General features: G+C 36.7%; 1 protein-coding gene across 1 annotated transcript in view; it reads left to right on the plus strand.

Annotated features, from left to right (window-relative positions):
• Positions 1–22,826, plus strand: part of ARAP2 (ArfGAP with RhoGAP domain, ankyrin repeat and PH domain 2) — a 271,367-nt gene that overhangs the window by 89,856 nt on the left and 158,685 nt on the right. The window contains exon 16 of the mRNA XM_077177631.1: positions 852–900. The gene's annotated coding sequence lies outside the window, so the exon portion shown is untranslated. The remainder of the gene's footprint in view (positions 1–851; positions 901–22,826) is intronic.

Here is a 22,826-nt window from a genome sequence, read left to right on the forward strand (position 1 = left end):
TAGCTGAAGAGGGTGTTTCTGCTTTGCAAAAATTTGCACATGTGTATTTGCAGAAAGAGCACAATGTCACACATAGCTAAAAACAAAAGCTGTTCTGGATGTTAGTGCCACTGCATTGTCTGGAAAAAGCCTAGAAAACTGATCTCTGGATTCAGACATTGTTACACAGCTTTACAAAGAAGATAGATTTCACACATTGCTTCCCTTCCTTGAAAAAAAAATTGGCTACACTTTCATAGGATGGGTAAAATGAAAATCATGATTTAGGGTGAGCTTGAGAAAACTAAAACTTTGGGAAGAAATTCCACTAATTAAAACTAAAAGTAGAATATCTTTGAGTTGTAAATGTCACTGGATAAAACAATGTGGTTTTATTTGTTCTTAAACTCTTTGCTGATAAGAAGTGCAAAATATTTTAGTTCTTGATATCACTGAGGTAACATGCAAAGTGCAAGGTGGGGGTCATTAATTTTTTCAAATTAATGTCATCATTGCTGGCTGTGCATAAATACTTATTATGTCAACCAGCATATTGCAATAGCATTGCTTTTATTTTTTTCATACAAATATTCTGTACTGAGTGACAGCTGCGTTATTGTGAGGGGAGGAGAAGAAATTTCATAGCTCAGAATTGTAATCCAAAGTGTATGTTAAAGAAAAAGATGAAGGCAGAACTGCTTATCTCTGCTTACCTAAAATGAGATCATACCTATATGGGTAAACAAAGATGCAAGAGGCTAGGATCATGTATCACCAGTCACCCTTACAAGTGAGGTTCCTGCATTGCTTTAATTAAAAAATAATTTTGTTCTTATTCTTTTGTAAGGAAAGATTTGCTTCTCTCTTTCCAGAAAATGCATTGATTCTGTGACTCCTAGGAGAAGGAATTACTATTAGCAGGTACCATAGACTATTTTCCATTATCATCTGACTCTCTATTTTGTTATCATTGTTCTGTCAGTTCATGCCTCTAGATTTCAGAGTATCATCCTGGAGACAAAATATTTTGCTAGGGAGCTGTGCCAGTGAAGAGATCAAAGACATGCAGCAAACTAAACAAAATACTCAATGTCTATGCAGTTAAGCTAAGTGATGTTATTAAAATCTTTTTTCTTTCCATTGTTTATGCATCCCCAATGGTGCAAAAATTTCAATTTTCCATTGTAAATACACATAGAAGAAGCTGAATTTGTGTAAGGGACTCATCTTTTGAGTGTAAAATCCAGGCAGCTTAAAAGCCAGTGCCACTGTGAAATTTATAGTACTAATTTTGTCTGGCATCTGCCCAATCACCTCAGTCTAAAATTGTCCCTTTGACAGATTTTCATAGTTATTGGGAAGAACTTTTCATTTTCTGTTCTTCTGCAGAATGTTATAATATATGAGCATCATGCATACAATTGTCAAATTGTGTATTTGTCTGTCTGTCTTTAGCCTGTCTTAAAGGTGTCATTGAAGAAAATAAAGAAAAATAAGCATATGGTCACTTGTACAGAACAAGTATCTCCTGAGATACAGATGCAGCCACATACAGAGTTCAGGAAAAAACTTGTTGTGACTAAAAACATCTGATCAAATTCAATTATTATGAAACAAGAAGATGTCACACTGGAAGAGCAGTCATAGGACAAAAGTATCGAAATTTTTGATAAACAGCTCTCTATAATGGGAAAACATAGGAGAATAATCTGTAAAGGAGCTGTCAAAACAAGTATACAAAAGGGAATTTGGTTTTTTCAAATTTGTAAGATATTTCTATCACACTCAAATAGCCTATGCCTTTGACAGCAGCGATTTTTCAGTCCTACAAACATTTTACTGACATTACTGATATCTTTTGTGAATAAACATTTAGGAAGCAAACCATTCTATTTTTTTCCATAGTAAAAAGAAAGTGTGATTTTTGTGGGGTAAGACTTTTGAGAAGTAAAATTTAAGTATATAAAGGAACAGAAAAGTATTGGCAAGAAAAGTCACAAAAAAATATGGGCAAGACAGACCATGCAATTAACCAATATTAATACCAAATGGGAAGATGTAAATTCTCAGCAGTGTCCAGTGAGAGGACAAGAGACAATGGGCACAGATTAAAATACAAGAGCCAAGGAGAAACTGAAAAAAGAAACTTGTTTTCTTGGTGTCTGTATCTAAGACTGGCCCAGCTGATCTAAGAATCCACTGATGACGACCCAGGAAGCTCACACCAATCTCTCCTGTCCCACTGTCAATGGGACAGGGGGCAGTTTTCAGTCACCTAGATACACCAGAAGATAACAGCATGAGATCACCTTGGGGCTGGATGAGAACCTGGAAAAGATAAGGGAGTACAGTGCTGGTTTTTGTTAGGAGCAATCCATTATATTCGTTCAGCATCTCATTTCAGATGTAGGCATAGGAAATTGCAGAGCCTTGTGTCGTTCTGAGCAGTGCAGCCTGTGTACATCTCCAGAGAGCCAGTAACACGGCAGGAGTCATGAGTTTAATAGAATGCATAAGTGGTATTTAACAGCTTTATGTTTGGTACATTTGATGAGAAGCAGGCCCACTGAAAACAGGGAAGGAGGATTAGAAAGGGCTAAAATTCACTTGGGAACAGGTAGTAGATATGGGCAGATACACTGAAGTTAGCTCATGGGATCTGAAAGCTGACATGTGCCTTGGAAATAAATAACAGATTCAGAACTTGCAGCACAGATGAGGGTTTATCTGTTCTGACATGTGGGATCCCTGATGCTGACTTCTAGGACAGATCTCCAGTGAAAGGCTCTGCTTTAGTTAAATCATATTTCCTCTATTTCAAAAGCTCAGAAAAACAGTGCTTAGTCTGAATGTTAAGCTTCAAATGCCACTAAATACATCTTTTCTATGGCCAGCTGCTAATCTCAGCTGTAGCTGAGGGAAAAGTAGATATTGAATTGGTCAGTTGAAGGTTTCTCCATAGATGAATCCAGCTTTGGTGTCCCATGTGATAGCACCTTATTGATGCTGATCTTCTAACTAACATTTTTTAAGGAAGATTTAAGCTGATGTGTTAAGCTTTCACAAAGTCTTGTTTGTAATAGGTGCTAAAATTTTCTACAGGGAAAAAAGTAATGAAAAACTAAAAGTAAGTCTGGGAAAATCCAGAAATGTAAAATTTCACCTTCAAAACCTTCAATTAAGTTTTAATCAGGTCCCAGGAAATGCAGCATTAGAATAATTTTCAGTAGCCTCCTGAAACACACAGTGGCATGTTCTTTGTTGGAGGTTTCAATTGACTCAGACATGAGATTATATTTAATCACTACTACTGGTACTGTCCCAATGTTTTCAGTGGAGTAGATGACAGTGGAGTTTATTTCCAAGTATGCTGCCTGTTTAAATGAAATTGCTGAAACTCTAGTTCTCCTTCAGTATAGGATAAATCTATTGTTTATAATAAATGCACACTGATATAAGCATTTTGTGACTTGAAATATATAAAGCATTTCAAAGTTTTCTTGCACATTTAGACAATACTTTCCCGTTCCTCCGGCATTTGGAAGACTTCCTAGCCCAAGGCCGGAGGAATTGTGCTCATGTCCAGTTCCACCTGCAGAGGGTATTATCACAGAATCTGTTCAAGTTGGTGCTGCAGTTCATAAACAAGCATTAACATGGGTTGAAATAATGACAAACTAGGTTTCCAAGGCTGACTGCAAGTTTTGATCAACTTCAGAAGTGAGTTTCCACTTTATTAATTTGAATATACATAAAAAGAAAATTACCTAATAAACTAGTAGATGGAAAAGGTTTTCCAACCATGACATGCAATTAATTCTTTGTGGTCAAAGGCGGTTTGGATTATCATTAATCTACCCAATAATAGGCAGATATTCTCTGAGTTTTTTATATGAAATAAAATTATATGTTCATAATGATCCCATCTATCTTCTGCAAATCAGTGAGTAGAACTATTCTCCTAATCAGTCTTGTCATAAATGATTTTGATATAGCAGCAAATATAATGGCTTTTAATCAGTAAACAACATTTTGTGCAATAAAACTTTCATTTTTGATTATGTGGATTTTAGTTATTTGTGAAAGCAATGCAATACATGGTAATTTGCTATCTCTTTCCTTAAACCTTACCCCTCCATCTATATGGTTCTCAATGCATTTTTGCTTTCCTTTAAAACAAATTTGGAGACTTATTTTCAACACACATGGAGGGCCTCACATAGAGGAAGATGTTCTGACTTCTATAAACTATTTGCCAGCAGAATTTCAGGAAGGGATCAGAAATATCTGTGCTGATTGATATGTTGGAAACTTTTAAACCTGCCTTCCCTCAGGAAGACTTTCATTGCTTTCTCCCTCCTCTGTGCCATTTTGCTGCTTTATCACATATAAATTTCAAGTTTGTCTGTCTCCAATGCCTGAACCCGCAAATGTTCACCACACACTGTCTTCTTTTTGTCCAGAGTTTTTCAGTTTATATATTTGAGCAAAAAATGAAAGAGTAATAGGTCATGTAAGTTGACTTCAGGTATGTTCATTGCTGTTGCACTTGGTAAGGGTTAGAAGTTCAATAAATGCAGAATCACAACAGCAAAACATGGAAGTGGTTGACATCCTGCTCCAGACACAGTATATGATTTCCATTTAAAATACTTAAAGTAAGTTTCCTGCTGCAAAATCCAGATAAATGAACAGGAAAAAATTGTATTGAAGAAATGGTGATAAAAGACTGAAAAGATAAAATAATATTTGAAAAATTCTACCTCTTTTGTAGAATCAGAGACAGAAGGGAACACAGGCTTAAATACAAACCAATGAGGTATTTCAAATACATAATAGGAATTCTATCTGTTGGAGATTGAAACAAAACCACCTATGGTACTAAATTAAACATGAAAAAGGCAACTGAAGTTACAGTAAAAGAAAAATGCAAAATTATTTGTAGCAGTTAAGACTTATGGTTTGGGTTTTTTTATCTACTTTGACAATTTACTATTCTAAGAACTCTTTGTATATCTCATCTAAATTTTGCTTACTGATAAATCATAATTAACTTGCACTCAATTACCAGTCTTGCAATTACTCATATTAATTAACAGGAGAAATAGATCATCTGTTGTTAAAGATATTCTTCTTGGAAAAGATACAAAGAAATCTAAAACTTAAAAGAACAAATACCAAAGTGAAATAATTCCTGTGAGTCTTGGATTTGGGGAATTTGCGTGTGAATGCTGGGGATTGCAATTCCAGTGATTGGTTTTTATCTGTTGGATATGAAATATAATACATCATACTTTATGGATGAATTCAGTGGTCACCAAAAATTTTTGCTGATGGCAGTACTGCAACACAAGAAAGCAAGAAATTAAAAGCAAATGAAATTCAAAGATACTGTGAGTTACAAGTAAATATCTTACTGTTGCCATCGACTTCAGTGAATGTAATACACACTTAATGGGGTTTGAAATGCAGTTTGAAATGCAGAAATGCAGTATAATTGCATTATACTCTTCTTTGTGGTGTTCATATTAGGATTACAAGCATCATTTACACCATGATATATATTTTGACCTATTTTATATTTTTCAAGATAGATTTTTCTGTCTCAATATTCATATACACTATTCTTATAATAGCTTTTTATTGTATTTCAAAAGAGCATTTCTCTTATCTTGTGCATGCCTCTAAAGTGCTTTAAGAGACTCACTAAATGAAAACCTCCTTTCTTTTTAAAGCTCAGGTTTATTTCTTCGTGCTGCCAACATTAAGACTATGTGCATATAGGTCTGCTCTCACAAAATTTAATGGACTAAAATCAACATTTATCTTTTGTAATTTTATTCTCACTATATGCTAAAATTATTTCTGCTTTTGATGGAATCAACAGATTGGTTACATAAAGCTGTTTTGCTTGCTCAGGTTCAGATGTCCCAGTTTGCTCATAATCAAGAATCTGTCTATGCTGTGAGATTTAACAAGCCTGAGAGGAGAGCACCTGTTACAATCTTAAGTTCAAGAAAAGTATTTATCCTATTAGGACCTGTTCTAAAATAAGAATTACTGAGAAAGATCTAAGGAAAAAAGCTGTCAGGTCTTTCTAATTTATGCATTTTTTTCATCAGCTGTTCACTGTTTGCACAGTTTACATGCCAGTGCAACAACTTTAATAAGTGCATTACACCTGCAGTGCCAATAAAGCCACAGACTAGTGTGTAAACTCCAGTGTAAATCATTTGCTAGAAGAGGAAGGAAAGATCTTGAGGTTGAATTTTTCATTTAATTGGAAGTGCTTATATCTCACAGATGAGCAAGGATTATGGTTTAGTGGTGAGTAATTTATATTTGCACCAGTCTTTTACAACCTCTTTGATTCTTGCTGCAAGAAATAAATTGTGGGAGGGGATGAGGATGTAAATTAACATATGAAGGGAAAAATATTGAAGCCATTGTGGCTGTTATATTGATATAGATTTGAATGTTATATGCTTCCCTGTGTCGTGTCTGTATAGATTGTGTGGCCAATGTCAGAGAACCTTATCCTCACAGCAGAGAGCGAAATATGAGCAACTGTTCCATATGGTAGAAATACTGGCATGATTTGACCATGCTAATGTAGATTCATTGAAATTCTAATCCCAGGCTCAAGAATTATTTAAGAAAAAATTCAGCTAAATTGATGAATGTATTTTAAATAGTGTATTTTAATTTGCCGGTACAAAAATAGAAAAAAAGACCCCTTTACTCTGTCTTTCATCTCTGAAGCACATCAAAGCCTGACTGAATTCTCTGTGTGAAGGGAGGAAGAGAAGCACCAGATGACAGTATTGGGCTGCTATTTAGACAAAATAGAAGAGGAATAGGTCTGAACCATCAGCCTATACTTGGCTTATGTCTAACTTCACTGTTTAACAGGAATACAGCTGCAAAAACTTATATGGACATATTTGCTTGAAAGGTAACCAACCACCATGGACTCCTTTATCCTTTGCTGTCAAAAGAAGAGATAGAACTTATCCTAAGGAAGTAAAAAGGATAGATCTAAATATTAAAAGTAAGTGCTAAATAGAGAGCTGACATGAGTTCATCCTTCAAAGGTACCAGATTGCCCTAAAAGATAGTTCTCAGCATCAGTAGAAATCATGGATATGTCAGATAATGGAAATGGTGTTCGCTGGGACTACAGCTGCCAGTTTTCCAGTTGACAATATGAGTGAATACTTGGGCTAAAAAAGTAATTTACTTGATATTTTATTGACAAATTATTTTTACATATCTAGTAAATCAAAACTTATCTCTGAAGTTTTGAGATATTATTTCTAATCCTTGTGATATACCCCAAGTAATTATAACACTTTTTGATGTCCTGGCTTTTAGAAATTTTAAATGCCCATGTTTCTACTACATCCTTTGTAATTGTTAAGCAAAGACACACATGCTTATGTTAACCCACATGTTCTTAAATATCCAAATCAATCCAGACCATTAATGGTTTTCTTTAAATCTTTTCCTGAATTACCCATGCAATCTAGAGTTAGTGCCTCCTTTTTTCATATTTTTTCATATACATGACTGATATAAGTTATGGAAAATGTCAATATGTTCAAAAATGTCAAAGTTAAATATGGACTGTTTCTTCCCATCTAAAAGAACTAAGCTATTATGTATTTTTGAAGATGTTCTGATTCTAATTTTTCTATTATAAACTAAAAATGGCAACCTGAATTAATTGTCCTATTCATGTTTGCACTTAGGAAAAAATTATACAGAAGCTAATTAATCCAAAATCTTTCATGAAATTTTTTTGTACAATTTCTACTGCTGCTCATTGAGAAAGAAGGTTAGTGGATTTATATTTGTTTTCATTTAAAAAAAAGGATTAGTCAGACAGTTCTATCCACAAAGTTAGAGCACAATAATTAAAAAATCATTTGGAAAATTTAATATACCACTATGCTACAGGACAGTATCCAATTATCTCTTCCTTGCTTGTCTGTTGTTGTAAATGGATAACTGGGTATGAAGTGTATATTGCTCTGAATTACAACCAAAGATCTGGACACTTTCATCCTGGGAAAAGTTGACATGCATGCTTGAATTTTAATCAGTAGGTCCTGTATTTCTCCAGTGAACTTCATCAAAGCAAAGATACAACAGCATTTTTGCAAATTTTAATAAGCTAAGACACTTTGTGATAATTTCCTCAGGCTTTGGTAACAATGCCTCGTGGCTCCATAGCTCTAGGATCACAGGCATTTGGTCCAAGAATCACACTCCATCTATTCCAAAATAACCCTGTGAAATATGTAACATACATGTAATAAGTTCCTCATATAATTGAGGAATTCCAATGCACACTGGTTTAATCCACCAATTTACTGGTTTTGCATTTATTGGTAATGTATAATATGCTAACACTGTGCACTGCATTGCATTGAATCCTACAGGAACAGAGTGTTTGTATTGCAGAAATATTAAAAGGTTGTGACCTTTCAAAGACAGTTTCACACGGTGTAGTCTGAGACTTAATATCAGTTTCTCACCAGCAGCACCTCACACAAACCATCATGATTTAAAAACAAAACAAAACAAAACACTTCTCTTTTTGTTAAAAAGAAGAGAAATAACAGCAGAATAAGAGCAATTATTTTTCTTTCTAGAACTCATAGTTAATCTGTTAGAAGTAGTTACTTTGTCAGCCAGATTTTGAAACCAGCTACTCATCTATGAATTAGTTGCCTGTTGTCTGAGGCTATGTATCATTATGCAAATGTGCATATTGCTAAATGACCTTTGTGGTTAAATTTAGATGATCACTTAAGGAAAAACTGTCAGTTTCATTTCATTTCCTCAAAGTCTTTGTCAGTGCATTTATGGATCTCAGTCACCCTGGAGTAGTGGCTTAAAATATGCCAAAATGCATTCAAGATATCTGATTAGCAAAACTAACTTAACCAGTTTCCTCTTGGTTCTTGTGACCTCCTTTTGTTTGAGAGATGCTCCTTGATTTTGGTTTTTTTTTTTTAAACATGCACTATAAATGCATAAATGTTTTATGATAGGTATAATTTAATTTGCATTTTCCCTCAGAGGCTTCCATCAAATTTGGAAACAAATTTTTCTGAAATGGCACATCTCAAGACAAATGATAGTGGTTTTTTTTTAAGTTAAATGTTTTATTATAATGAACAGGTTTTACTTTTATATAAGTGAAAAAACAGGCCTTCCAGATTTATAAAAGAGGATGTCACAGTAAATGTTCTCTTAAGCAATTGAAGTGCATTTACCAAGTTGAAATGCACTGATATTTACCACATTAGTGATTACAAGGCAATTATAAAATCGCACCAGCTTATTAAAATTCATGAGAAATGTTATAGATATACGTGATTTGTTAAAAGTATCACTGTAGCTGATAATTTTACAAAGTATGCTGTGAGAAGATTAATAAGTTATGTTGATAGTAAAAAAAGGAACATTTAAATTCTTTAAAAAATGTATTGGGTTTTTTAGGTTTTTTTTTTCTTTGAGTGAGAGACCACAGCAAAAAAAACCAAACCCTTACAAGTAAATATTTGGCATTTTTCCATTAAAGTTGCAGTAACAAGTCCACTTAAGATCAAGACCTTCCCTGAAAACAGTTCTGTGTATTTCCTGTTTCCTTTATCAGTTTTCTAACAATAACAGCAATAGAGATATACTTTATTTGTCTTTCTGGTTTAGACTGAAATTTTAAGTTTTAGATCATACAAATATTTAGATAGGTTTGCTTAAGACATAACTTAGGCCCTTCTATGATCTTAAATAAACTGCAATTATTTAATACTTCAGATATGTTTTATTTGAAGTATGTTGAAGCTCATGGGGATGTTTTTACTGACCCACAATGGCTTAGGACACACACATTTTTCATTGCAATTGTCAGGGATTGTTGAATTCAGTAGCCTAGCAGGGGTGAGGCTGCTGCAGCTCTGAGCATGTGAGTCTGTGAATTTGTAGACTGAGTAAATTAAAAAAGGATTACTGCCAAAATTTTTTTAAAAGAACAGTAGTCACAGCCTTATCTTAAAATATTCTAAGTTATGCTTCTATAAATGCACAAGTGATTAGCTAAAGGGCAGAATTATTAGCAGTATTATCTAACTAATATCCAATGTGCAATACCTAAATTTGGGGTAGTATTAATTATATCACAAATATTATAAAAGTCCAAATAATTAGCAAATGTAAGGAAGTTGTAGCTTGTTCCTAAAATTTCAAAAGCAGAAACAGATGCTAAACTACACATACTATTCTTCATGAGATGTCTGCTCAGATCTAATATGTAGATAATTCAATTTTCATACCAAATGTAATAAGCAAATTAGGGAAACTAGCATAGCAATTTTAGGAAAAAGTAGGGAATGATTCCATCTAATATTTTACTTTTAAACTTTGTTGTTCATCCAACAGTTGTAAAAGTGACACCTTGTGGTAATGAAGAACATTGTTCCAGCGTTCATCAACCACAGAAAGGGTGTTTTAAACTGCCTTCCCTGTAATACAAATAGAATAATGTTATAATTGAATCACAGAGTTGGCCAGTAATCTTTCACTGTGAAAGATACCCATTAAGCATCAGGTTAGTGTTATTTCAGATTCAAACTGTCTTAAATGTTTTTCTAACCTTGCTCTCAATAATTTCACACCTTTAGAGTATTTTTTGGGTTTGAACAATTCTCCTTGGATTCAGCTGAATGTTGCACTTGCTCCTGATGAAGATGAATGCACAAAGCAAAGGAAACTTGAGAATCAGATTGATTTCATCTTCTTTATATAGATACCATGTGCACAAACATATCCCTCGAGGGCAATTCAGAGAGCAGATTGTTTAACTATGTCTGCAGCACACTCAAGGGCTATAGGGTGATATCTCTGTTTGCCAGAGGTTTTCCTTTGTGTCTATGCACAGTCATTGCTGAGCTAAAGGCCAAAAGGATAGTTCAGAAGTCTTAAACAATGTTGATAAGTGGGGTAGCCAAACTGTTTCCCATTTAAAGCTGCTCTCCTAGCAAGTAATCACAGTTGGATCATTACAGCCACACAGTGCTGAGCCTGAGTTCAGTGAGGTCTCTAATCCTGATAAGAATTAGCTCCTTTACCTACAAGATGTGGTCAGAAATCTAATTTGTTAAGAAATCTAATTCCTCAGCCTTATTCTCATTTAGCTTTAAGTCCAGCTTTAGCAATCCTGACTCTCACTACAGATAAACCTACACATAAACCAATCTCCCCTCACTTGGCAGCAGCTCACATACCTAGGAGGCATGAATGAAAAAGCCTATTCCAACTACCTTCTCATCATGAGGCTTAGAGATTATAGATATTGGGGGCTAAGTGAGAGAAAAGTTGGTAAAAAAATTTAACAAATGGGTGATAGATTTCCCTGAGTAGTTGGCCAGACACCATCCAAAATGATATTAATATTTTTGAAAGCAGTAGTTAAATGAATTCCATCTTTGTTAAATGGTTCTTCCAGGAAATGACATTGAAGAATTTGAAATATTGCATGACATGAAGGGATTTATTAAAGGAGTAACTAAAATGTGATAGAATGATAATCATTGTTCCTACTTTTAAAGCCTTTGTTCTACAGGGACAAAAAAATGAAATGTAAAGGTTAGATTGAGTTAAGAACACTGTAACAACCTACTGAAGAAACAAGACAGAATGGGATAAAGATCTTTGCAGGTTTATATAATTTGAGGAAAGAATCAATAAAAATTTTACTTTAACCTGAGGATTTTTTGTGGTATTCTAACACCACATTTGATTGTAATAAACTATTCTGTAGCTCTATATGAAATTGTTGAAGCTATGTATTTGGATATTTGAGAAATATTAGGATTTTTTTATGTAGCTGCAATGCATAGATGTCGTAGTTGAGACGGAGACAACACAAAACAACACACTCCATTTTCAGAAGGCTTCAAAACCATCTTTATTCTAGCATGCATGCTTTTTATTCACTCTTTAAAAACTCCAAAGTTTACACTTTACTCATTGGGTAAGAAGAGACAAACAAAGTGCTTATTTGAATAGAGAGTTGCAGGTTTCTCTTATTTATCCTTCTCTCTTTTTGGTTTCCATGTCAACGACCTTGGTAGGAAATTCTTTCAGGGGTAAACATGGATCCTCTTATCAAACTTCCCTCTAGCTCAGAGAAGTTGCTGTAAAACCTCTTCCACACATAGACAGTAGAACTCATAATGTGGTAATAGACACTAATGTAATAGTAGTAGTAAATAGTAAAGTGGTGTATACAATGATGACTGTTTTTTGCAAAATTCAACATTAAATATCTCTTAATCCAATGAGCAAATAACATCACAGTATGGTATGAATATAATTATGAGTTAATAAAAGTTAATTACACTGGAATATTAAATGAAGAAGGATATTTAAATCTTGACATGCAAGTTATAGTGGAATGAAGTGAAAACTTGCAAAGTAGTCAATTTTACTTATGGTCATACTGTAGAGTCAGATCAATTTACTCTTAGTGAAGGATTAGGCAGATATAAGGTACAGCTGGTTACTGTGGAGAGGTTGACATGCTGGATTTTACTGCATAATTTATACTTATTCATATACCCCTTCCATGAAGTTCTCAATTTCAAAAAGCAATCTTTCATTCATCAAGGGAACTAATTAGAATCAACTTGTTAAAGGACTAGTTGATACAGAGCTGGTACAGAACTGTACAAGACTATACAAATCAATAAAACTACAAGGAGTCAGGATTTCAAGCAAAGGGGGTGTGGAAAGAACTTGCATAATTGAGATCTAGTCTGAATTACCATCTGTGAAGTGCCAAACAAGCTGATAACTCACATGGAACAAAAAGGTCATCTGATCAGAGAAAAATTGCTAACTCTCAGAAGTCATATGCAAGGGTAACATGAGAATTGCAAAGGTTCAAGGAGAATTACATCTTGCCAAGATAGTAAAGTAAGGTATAAAAGAATTTTCTATCTTATTTTAAAATACAGATAAGCTGCTCACACTCAGTGTCAGAGTCCTACTCCTGCTAACCAGGAATAACAAAGCTGGCAGGTGTTGTGTAGGACACAAGGGATCAAATAACTCTTCAGGTTTGCAACAGCTAGGAGTGGTGGAGCATCAATCTCATTGTGCAGCTGTAAGATCCACGGTACGGAATAGGTTTCAAGGCTGTTATCATTTTCTCTTTCTCCAGTGAACAGTTTCACATCAACCCACATATTTACAGGGGAGCCAACACATTCAAGAAAGGAATTAGTCTGCATCTGCTACTGACCTTTGCTTACATGAACTCCCAGACCATTTGGGAGTTCATCAGTTGAGATGGTTCATTTGGGACCAGCTCTCATCCAATACAACAAAAACATTGAGTAGATACAATAATTCAGAAGAATCCTTACTGGCTGCTGCCACAGGAGAAGAGGAGCAAAGCAGCATCAAATCTTGACCTCCCTGAAGGTCAGTAAGTAAATAGTGGCACTGTCATGAGGCAGGTCTTAATGCACATTTTGACTTTTAGCATTTGACTGATTCAGTGACCCTCTCTCATCAAGCCTGACTAACTGTGCAGCTGGCAGGCAGGAAACAGAATAGACTGTCCTGTGGTTAACAGCAAAGACTAACACACAGACACGCACACAAGTCAAAAAAATGTAGATTCCTGAGAATGCAGACACTGCTTGAACTGTTCTGTCACCATCAGAAGAGCAGCCACTGGGATCTATTCTGAATAAAGATCTTGCTTAATATTTCAACTGATGGCTTCAGAGTAGAATAGAAAAATGAGAAGTAATGACAAGTACATTAATGACAAGTACACTAATAAAACAACAACGTAGAGAAGAACTGAAGAAGACAAAACCAACATAATCGAGGAAATGAATATAAAATTTCAAAGTACAAGATGGTACACTAACAGATCAGGGAGGACTGGCTTTGCTATCAAAACCTTGCAGCTAAACACAGCAGCTGGAATCATGTCTGTGCAGTATTGAGTCAGACAGTGGCAGCTGCTGAGATGCAGCTGCAGAAAAGAAAACTTAGATATTTCAATCAGGTGAAGCATTTAGCAATGTCAGGGAAAATCTAATTAAGGCAGTATTAAATAGTCTAGGCCTGATGACATTTACTGCAGGATGCTTAGAGAATAGATGAATTATCTTTAATGCAGTTGGAGGATATCCATGAAAACCTTTGCAGCTTGGGAGAGGCATCCAAGTCTGGAGAAGCTATATCCTTTTCAAAAAGGGGATATTTTGGGGTAGAAAAACTGGATGATATTTGGATTTTAGCTGTTGAAAAACAAAATAGCCAAAAAACTATATGTTTCAAGGATTCTATATGTAACAGATCTGTGTTATATTTCAGGGATGAAGTATGATAATTAGCTACTTTTTGTGTTAGGCTAGCAGCTTTGCTAGACAACTGACACAACTATCTTTTGGTGCAGGTAACAATTCTGCTGCAGGTAAGAATTCTGGTTCTAGTGCAGGTAACGATTCTGTCTTTGGCAGTCCTATAACTGTTTCTCAGACAAAGTATATTTTCTCTCTTTGAGTAGAACTAGATATTCCATCTAAAGAAATGGATAGCCCTAAGTTAGGTATCAGAAATACCCTTTCTAAGTTTCTAAGATAAGTCTCTGGAGAAAAAAAAAAAAAAAAAAGCACATTTTCTCTTTTTCCCTATGGGCAAATTTCTGTTTTAGTTTATTAACTCTGAATCATGCTTCCCAGATGATTTCCAGCATCTGTGTACTGTTTGTTCATAGAGCGTAGTAGACGCTTGTTTAGAACTTTAGAGGGGTGCTGTTATGTGTTGTTCTAAGATTAGAGTTAGAAATAGTCTTCAAATATCATATTTGTTCTTGCTCTATGTATTTGAAGCTCAAATAGTAGATCAGTCTGGGGTTTTGTGCTTCTCTGTGCCTCTATATCATATCACCTTCTGCATAATTTCCAGCAACTTTAAATGAACATGGTTAATGAATAAAAGAAAAGCCCTTTGAAAAAAATTCAAATATTTAAATTCTTTTGTTGTAGGGCACTTTTACTTCTCTGTGCTATTCCCCTTGTAGATTTTGCCTGCTATATAAAACAGTCTGCACATTGCTGTAGGAATTCTCTGGGTTGCTGTTTGGAACATTTATAGACAATTCTTATTCAAATTTGAATATTAGAAAAGAGTATCATAAAGAGCTTTTAAAAATTAAAAAAAAACATTCTGGCAAATATGTATGTATAGGTTGTTCAATTGCAATACCTGTTGCAGAGGGGCAGAATCAACTCCCTCGACCTACTGGCCCAAGACGCAGCCCAAGATATGATTGGCTTTCTGGGCTGCTGTCTACAGGAGACCAGAAAATTGACAGACTGACTCAAATCAACTAGGTAGACTCTGTGTGTGTGTGTGTGTGTGTGTGTGTGTGTCTGTGTGTGTGTGTGTCTGTGTGTGTGTGTGTCTGTGTGTGTGTCTGTGTATGTGTCTCTGTGTGTGTGTGTGTGTGTGTGTGTGTGTGTGCTTGGTAAGGGGCAGGGCAAGGTCTGAATAGATGGGACAGTGCATGCTCCACAGCCTGCCCCTGGAGCCTCTGGTCTGGTCCTAGAGTGCCAAACCACATGGCACACTGACAGCCCAAAACTGGTCCTGATGGCAATGTGGGCCCCTGGGGTACATTAAAGTGCAGGCATGTACCTGGGGAAGTGCCCTGGGAGACCAGAGAAAATAAAAAGCAGTGGCACTGTTGTGATGCTGATGAGTCCCACTGCTTTGGATTTACAAGTAGCTGAGGCCATGGTGGATCTAAGGCATTGACTGTATATATCTTTCTCCTTCCTTTTTTCTTTCTCTTTCTCTTTTTCTTCTGCTAATTTATTGAAATATGTCTCAAGCCAGACTAAAACGTTCCAGTCAATGCTTTAGTAAGGGCCCTGTTTTGTCTGGATAACTTGAAGTTGGCTAATTCTGTTTCCTAAGATAAGGTTTATGAAGTGACTTACTTTTAACTGGAGGTTGTTTCTAAATTTTCCAAGGACCTTATTTTATCTTGTGTTCTAAAGTTTGCAAGTAAAACTTTGTATTTAAATGTCCTGAGAATTTTGATTCTTGTGGACCACCAGAGTGAACACAATTACCTTTCCCCTTAAACTCGCCCAGCAAGCCTGAAGTTTAACAGTGGCATACATTCCTTGTTTCCACCACCTGTGCATTTAAATGCCTCTTGCCCTTTAGTTTGACCAGCAATTCCCTACTCTGCCATGCTGGTCTCTTGCCTTCCTTGCCCTGCTTCTTGCTCCTGGGATTGCCAGGTGTTGCTCTCAGTGGAAGACTTTCTTAAAGATTTTTTTTCTTTCCAGCTCCATTGTGCTCCTTTGTTGCTGCAGGCAGTCTCCCAGGGGGATCCTATTGATTATTGCTTTTAAGACCTGAAGATCCTAAAGTTCATGATTCTGACTTTACTCCTTACCTGACCCATATCTCTCAGGACTGCAAACTCCACACTGCATCCCAGGCTGCCTCCAGTCTTGACATCCCTGATTAGCTCACTTGTGTGGGTGACCAACAGACCCAGTATGGCCTCCCCTCTGGTAGGGCTGTCTATTACCTGGCTTAAGAAGTTATCCTCCATGCACTGCAGGACTGTCCAGCACTGCCTGCAGCTCACTGTGCTACTTTGCCAGCAGATGTTGGGGGAGGTTGAAGTGTCCCAGCAGGGCAAAAACCTGTGAGCACAATGCCTCCTGTGGTGGGAGAAAGAAGGCTTCATCAATAGGCTCCCCTGCATCAGGTGGCCTGTACTAAACATCAGCTGTGAGGCTCTCTTTGTTACCTTGATCTCTGATTCTTATCCATGGGCTTTTGACCTGTTCTTCAAAGACAGTTCCACACAATCAATTCAGCCCCTGATGTAGAAAGGCAATCCCTCCACCTCTCCTACCTCTCTTCTGAACAGTCTGTAGCCATCAATGGAAATATGTTGGAAGTAAACTTATTGCCTGGCTGACGCTGAGCCATGAACTGATAGAAATTAAGTTGTACAGCTTCTACAGCTTTGGGAGAGGAAATACATCCCACGAATATATCCCAGAAATATATCCCCAGAATAATTTGGCATTAGTGAGTTAATCTGTTAATATTATTGTAATTGATGTAATATAAAGGAGCTGGAGTAAAACAATTCTTTTTCAAGTCTGCTTGGAAAGCACAGCTTGCTTAGTATAAAATAAAATGTGATTTCAGAAGAGTGAAAGGCTTTTCTGGGAAATGACGAGGACCCCTCTGACACAACAGTTTCCCCCAGAGAAGCGCCCACAAGGAGCAGCGCTCCAAGGGCAGCACAGCGGCAGCCGGGGCCCGTCCCGCTGCCCCAGGGAGGCCGCAGCGCAGCCCGCAGCCCCGCTCAGCCCCGCTCAGCCCCGCTCTGCACGGCTGCTTGCCGTGACAGAGAAAGGCCAAGGTCCCGCAGGCACAGCCAGCGAGCGAGGATCTGGATCAGCAGGACACAGTCACGGCTCACTGCAGCCGGCTCAGGCAGGGCTCAGCCCGGAGAGCCCGGCAGCCTGAGGCGGAGGGCGCAGCCAGGCCCGCTCCAGAGCTGCGCTCGGCGGGGACGCGCCGCTCGCTCTGCCGGGGCCTTCAGCCGCCTGCTCTAAGCTGGCCCCGAGCCCGGGCAGCCGCATCCCCGAGAAGGTCAAGGCAAAATCTGGGCCCTGACAGCAATCCCGCAAAGTGCCTGATGACTCAGTACGGTGGTTTCTTAGGCTTTACAAAGGGGCCAGTAGCTCTACTGTCATCGTGCAGTTTTCACCTTAGGCAGCCTGCCCATTTAAGGATTGCGTGGGAACTGCAGTGTGCAGCCATACCTGTTTCCTGTAAACAGTTCTCATTGTTTTCTTAACTCCTACCTTTTAATCTTATTTTCTGGGCAATGTCGTCCTGATTTTTTAAGATTTTCTAAGCCTTCTGATGTTTACATTCTTGTAACGAACTTTCTCACACACTTTCTGTAAATAACTTACTGTTTTGCATTCTTTTATGGAGGAGAAGTTTGATGGACTGTTGGTTTGTCCAGTGTCATTGGAGAGGTGGCACTTTCACCCTCCAATCCTCTGTCACTTTTGGAAATCTATAAATGTTGGAGTCAGAAAATAAACTTCCCCTTTTTTACCTTGAGAACAGCAGTGTGTGCGCATTATGTTATTTTGTGTCCTACAGTGACAGGGCAATAGTATTTTTCTGATGTTGTGAGACTGGTGACAAGATAATGCTACACTAAATGTTTAGGACTACATGCAAAAGGCTGAATTCATTTATCGGCTGAGATTTGCTTGCCATCAAAACTCCTGGTGTAGAAAGTGTTGCCATTAGCATCTAGGATCTAGATCAATAGAGGATGTAACTTTGAACAGTTACAGTTGGGACCAATACTACCATTTATCATTAAGATTTTCTTAGGTCTCTTCATGTAAGAGCTTATCTTCTCCATGGCCATGCTTCAAATAGAAGCTGATATTTTTCAGATCTCTTCCACTGATAAGTCATATTTGAAGGTATTCTATGTTTTTATTTGAGAGAGATTTTGCTATGTCAAAAATATATGTAATTTTGAAGAATAAAATTTGGAGGGTAGAAGAAATTCTGATCAAATTTTCTTTTCTTTGAAGTCTGGAATGACTATGCTTTGAAGAGGGGAACTCAAATGTTCAGCATTTTGTCCTAGAAATAAAAAGTAAATTTCTGTTCCAACAAAAATGGTAACGTAGCACAAAATTCCATGTGGTATAAAATATATAAGAAAAGAAATCACAAGGGGAAAAATCACATGTGGTCAACTGGCAGCTGGAACCAATGCTTAAAGCGGCCGGGAGCTCAGGAGCAGGTTCCAGCCACCCAGATTACTGGGTGTACTTTGCTGTGAGGAAGATGCTTCCTACTGTTACTTAGTGGTTCTTAGCCAATAAAGTAACACTTGAAGAGCACAATGATGAGCAACAACCCAGTGAGACAAGCTGTTATTTGAAAGTTATTTGAAGTAAGCAAGTAATTTGAAATAAGGATTAGACTGAAATCTAGACTGGAGTTTTTCTGGTAATAAAGTAAACTTTTTTGTTGCAGTATTTGGTACAGAGGATGACTTATGAGGTGGAAGTTTGCTGGAAAAGAGTACTTAATCATTGGTTTAAAATGTTTTATTGGCAGTTTTCTAATCTGTTTGCATCTGAAAGTAGATCTCACATGATACTAGGTATTCTCTTTAGACTAGGCTGTTCTAGGTTTTGTTCATTCTATGTTGCCTGACTAACACCCATAGCTCAGTTGCAGAATTTCTCAGAAGCCAAAAATCCACCTGAAACCAAAGATATTTGTAATTCTGATTTATAGAATTCATGTACTCTGAAAAAACCCCTACATCTTAGACATCTCCAGTTAAATAATCCTTCACCTTGTAGATTTGACACTAATGCTTTTATGTCTTTGATCCACAGTCATAAAATACCTTCCTTCTTTATCCCTGTGTGTGATCATTCAAGAAATGCACATTCTGTAGTGAAGTGATTCACAGAAAAGAAATTTAACAATAGCTGTATTAGAGGGAGATATTGAATAATGCATGGCAAATAAAGCATAGGATCATGGGCTTCAGAATGATTAAGCTGAATCACAGAATAGCTGTTCAGTAAGAGATAACTCAACTATGAACAAGTATACTGGGAAAATAGCTATCATTATTTTAAAACAATATTGTAATTCACACTTTCCTTGTTGGTTTGTGCTTATTGCTGGAACTTGATTTTGGCAAGGCTTTACTTTGCAACTTCTAACTTTTTAATGCAAGTGGTATTTGAACAAGATGCAGCACACTTTAGTCTAGCTTTTTTATTAAAGTAACTGTAGTTACTTTAATTAAGCTAATATATTGGGAAAAGAGGAACTGAAGCAATCAGTCAATTTTTGATCACATTTGTGTTTTAACGGGTAGCTCAGCTGTTGACAGCCTGTTGACTCAGGTTCAAATAGTCCAGCACAACTGAAGGCAGAAGGTCTCACTGTTGAGGTAGATTAATGCCACACAGGTAATGCTCAAGTACAATAATGAGGAAACTAGAAGGAATTAAAAGATTAAGTTATAGGTAAGGCACACTACCAAGCACCAGACAAATTCCTTCTCTCTTTGGCTGGATATTGCTAATGACTAATGTACACATCATGGACAGCAAGCAGAAGTCAGAAGCCACTGTGCTAGAAAGATATGACCTTGTTGCCATTACTGAACCTTGGTGAGAGGAATACCATGGTTGGAGTATGGTATTTTACATTTACATTTACAATTAAAATAATATTAACAGATTAACTCACTAATGCCAAATTATTCTGGGAATATATTTCTGGGACATATTCGTGGGATATATTTCCTCTCCCAAAGCTGTAGAAGCTGTACAACTTAATTTCTATCAGTTCATGGCTCAGCATCAGCCAGGCGATAAGTTTACTTCCAACATATTTCCATGCCTTTGATAAAGTTGTTTCTCTAGTATTCATGTGTCTGAAAAAGTCCTTTGTTGAAGGAAAATTGAATTGAAATTGGAAATGGAAATGAATTGAAAAATGTTTTTGTGTTGTCCTCCACATATTGCTCTGCGTTATATTTTCTAATTCACATATAATAATTATAATGGTTTATGGAAAGCCAAAGCCTTTGTATAAAAGAGTGCATTTGCCCACTTCTCTTAAAAATAGATCCAGATTGTCTTTGTGGTTACAGCTGGTGGACATCCTCAAGGACATCTCCCGCAGGAGGACAAATGGCTGGGAAGTGCCATTGCAGAGGAAAATATGCTACTAGCTCTATTCTAGGGTCTGAGCTGTGGTGAAACAGAAAGGGGAAATAAAATTGAATCATACAGTGAGAATTATCTACAAAACTATTGATTCCTTTTAAAAAGCAAACAGTATTTTTGCAAAGAATTTTACAGCTATTTCTTCTGCAATAGAAAATTAACATCCACTTCTTTCTGAAAGTGAATTTCCACCATGCTTCCATCTTCAATTCCTCCAAAATACAGATATGGATGTAGATGTACAAACAAACATCTCTTTTCTGGAGAGGTTTCAGCCCTGTAGGAATGCTTGCAGGCAACGGAACGCATGTCATATTTTCAGAAGGTTACTTCAATTCCTATTTCGTTGTTTTTCTCCCTTTTAAAACCCAATTGAGGTTAACTATATTGAATTGAAAATAAAATACTGAAAATTTTCTTTTAAACTCCCATTTTTTAATTAGTAGTGAGCCATTTGCCTCCTAGGATCTGGCCTTACTTTGTAACCTGAAAATACACAAAAAACCTCTAAGTTTCTCTGAGGTGTAGGTTATTTCTCTGAAATAGCTCTACAATATACACATAAAACAACAACAACAAAAAAATCATCTTTTTATAGCTAACTATTCCCAAGAAATTGGGAAATCTGTAATCATGCTGAGTCCAGATTATATACTGAAGTAAACACACTTTATGTAGTCTAAAAGAATACATTTAGATTGTGTTGCAGTGGCAGTTTAGAAAATAATTTTTTTGACAGGAAAGGTTTGCCTAAAGGTTAAAGTAGGTTCTGACAATCTAGGAGGGGGCGATTTCACATAAATGAAGATGACATTTTCTGATTTAGAATATGAAAAAATATAACAAAAAAAGTGCATCTGGAGATAGGTATTTCTTTGGCTGACAAAAATGGTCTTTTGGCTCAAAAACACTTCTAGCCAGAAGACACTGTGGCTTTTTGACTTTCTGTATAATGTTGGAATTAGGATTAGAACATCTTCCTTCAGGTACAATAGTTAACTTGGAACTAAGCCAGAATTTTCTGTGGTTAACCATCTACACTAGAAAGATGTGTTTTGTTTATTTTTTCTCATAATTACTGTGTTCACCTGTTGTGAATTAAACTTACAAGCTGTATAAGCATTCTTCTACCTGCTCAATTCATCTTCCTCCTTTAAGACAATCTGACTGATCTTCTTCAGGTTTTGTTGGGGTTTTTTTCTATAACAAATTTAATGGCTTCTACTATTTTGACTAATTCTTCTACTATTTTGACTAATTCTACTATTTTGACTAATTTGCTTCTTTCCTCCATGTTCCTTGTAACTGTAATTTAGACACACAGCTTTGACCTCAGCATAGTACTATAACAGCTTCTCCCTTGGAATAGAGGAGCATTGCAATCCTACATTTCCAGTCTCTCAGACCAATGGAACTGCCCAGCTGCACTTGTGTGTCACCTCTTTTCCTTGACAGTCACTATTGCATCCTCTTCTCTTGTCACTTGGGCTGGGGTATGGGTGTGTTTCTGTGAACTGTCCTTGTTTATTGTGCTTTGAGATCTCTGGGAAATATTCAGATATTCAGGCTGATTGCAAAGGCAAAGAGGCTGAGTTGTGTCTCTTTATCTGAGTCCTGCCTAGAGAGTCATAAAACCATAGACAGGTTTGGGTTGGAAAGGACATTAAAGATCATCTGGTTCCAACACCCTTCCATTTGATCATGTTGCTCAAAGCCCCATCCAACCTGGCTTGGAATACTCCCAGAGATGGGGCATCCACAGCTTCTCTGGGTAACATGTTCCAGTGCATCACCACCCTCAGAGCAACAAATTTCTTCCTAACATCTAATCTAACCCCACCTCTTTCAGTTAAAAAACATCACCTCTTGTTCTGTCACTACATCTCAAACTATTTCTGTCATATTCTAGAGAAGAGCCTTCATCCTCTGCTAATAAATAATCATCTGGTGATAAATGCAGATATTATGATA

Source organism: Agelaius phoeniceus, chromosome 4 (assembly GCF_051311805.1).
Source record: "Agelaius phoeniceus isolate bAgePho1 chromosome 4, bAgePho1.hap1, whole genome shotgun sequence".
Lineage (NCBI taxonomy): Eukaryota > Metazoa > Chordata > Aves > Passeriformes > Icteridae > Agelaius > Agelaius phoeniceus.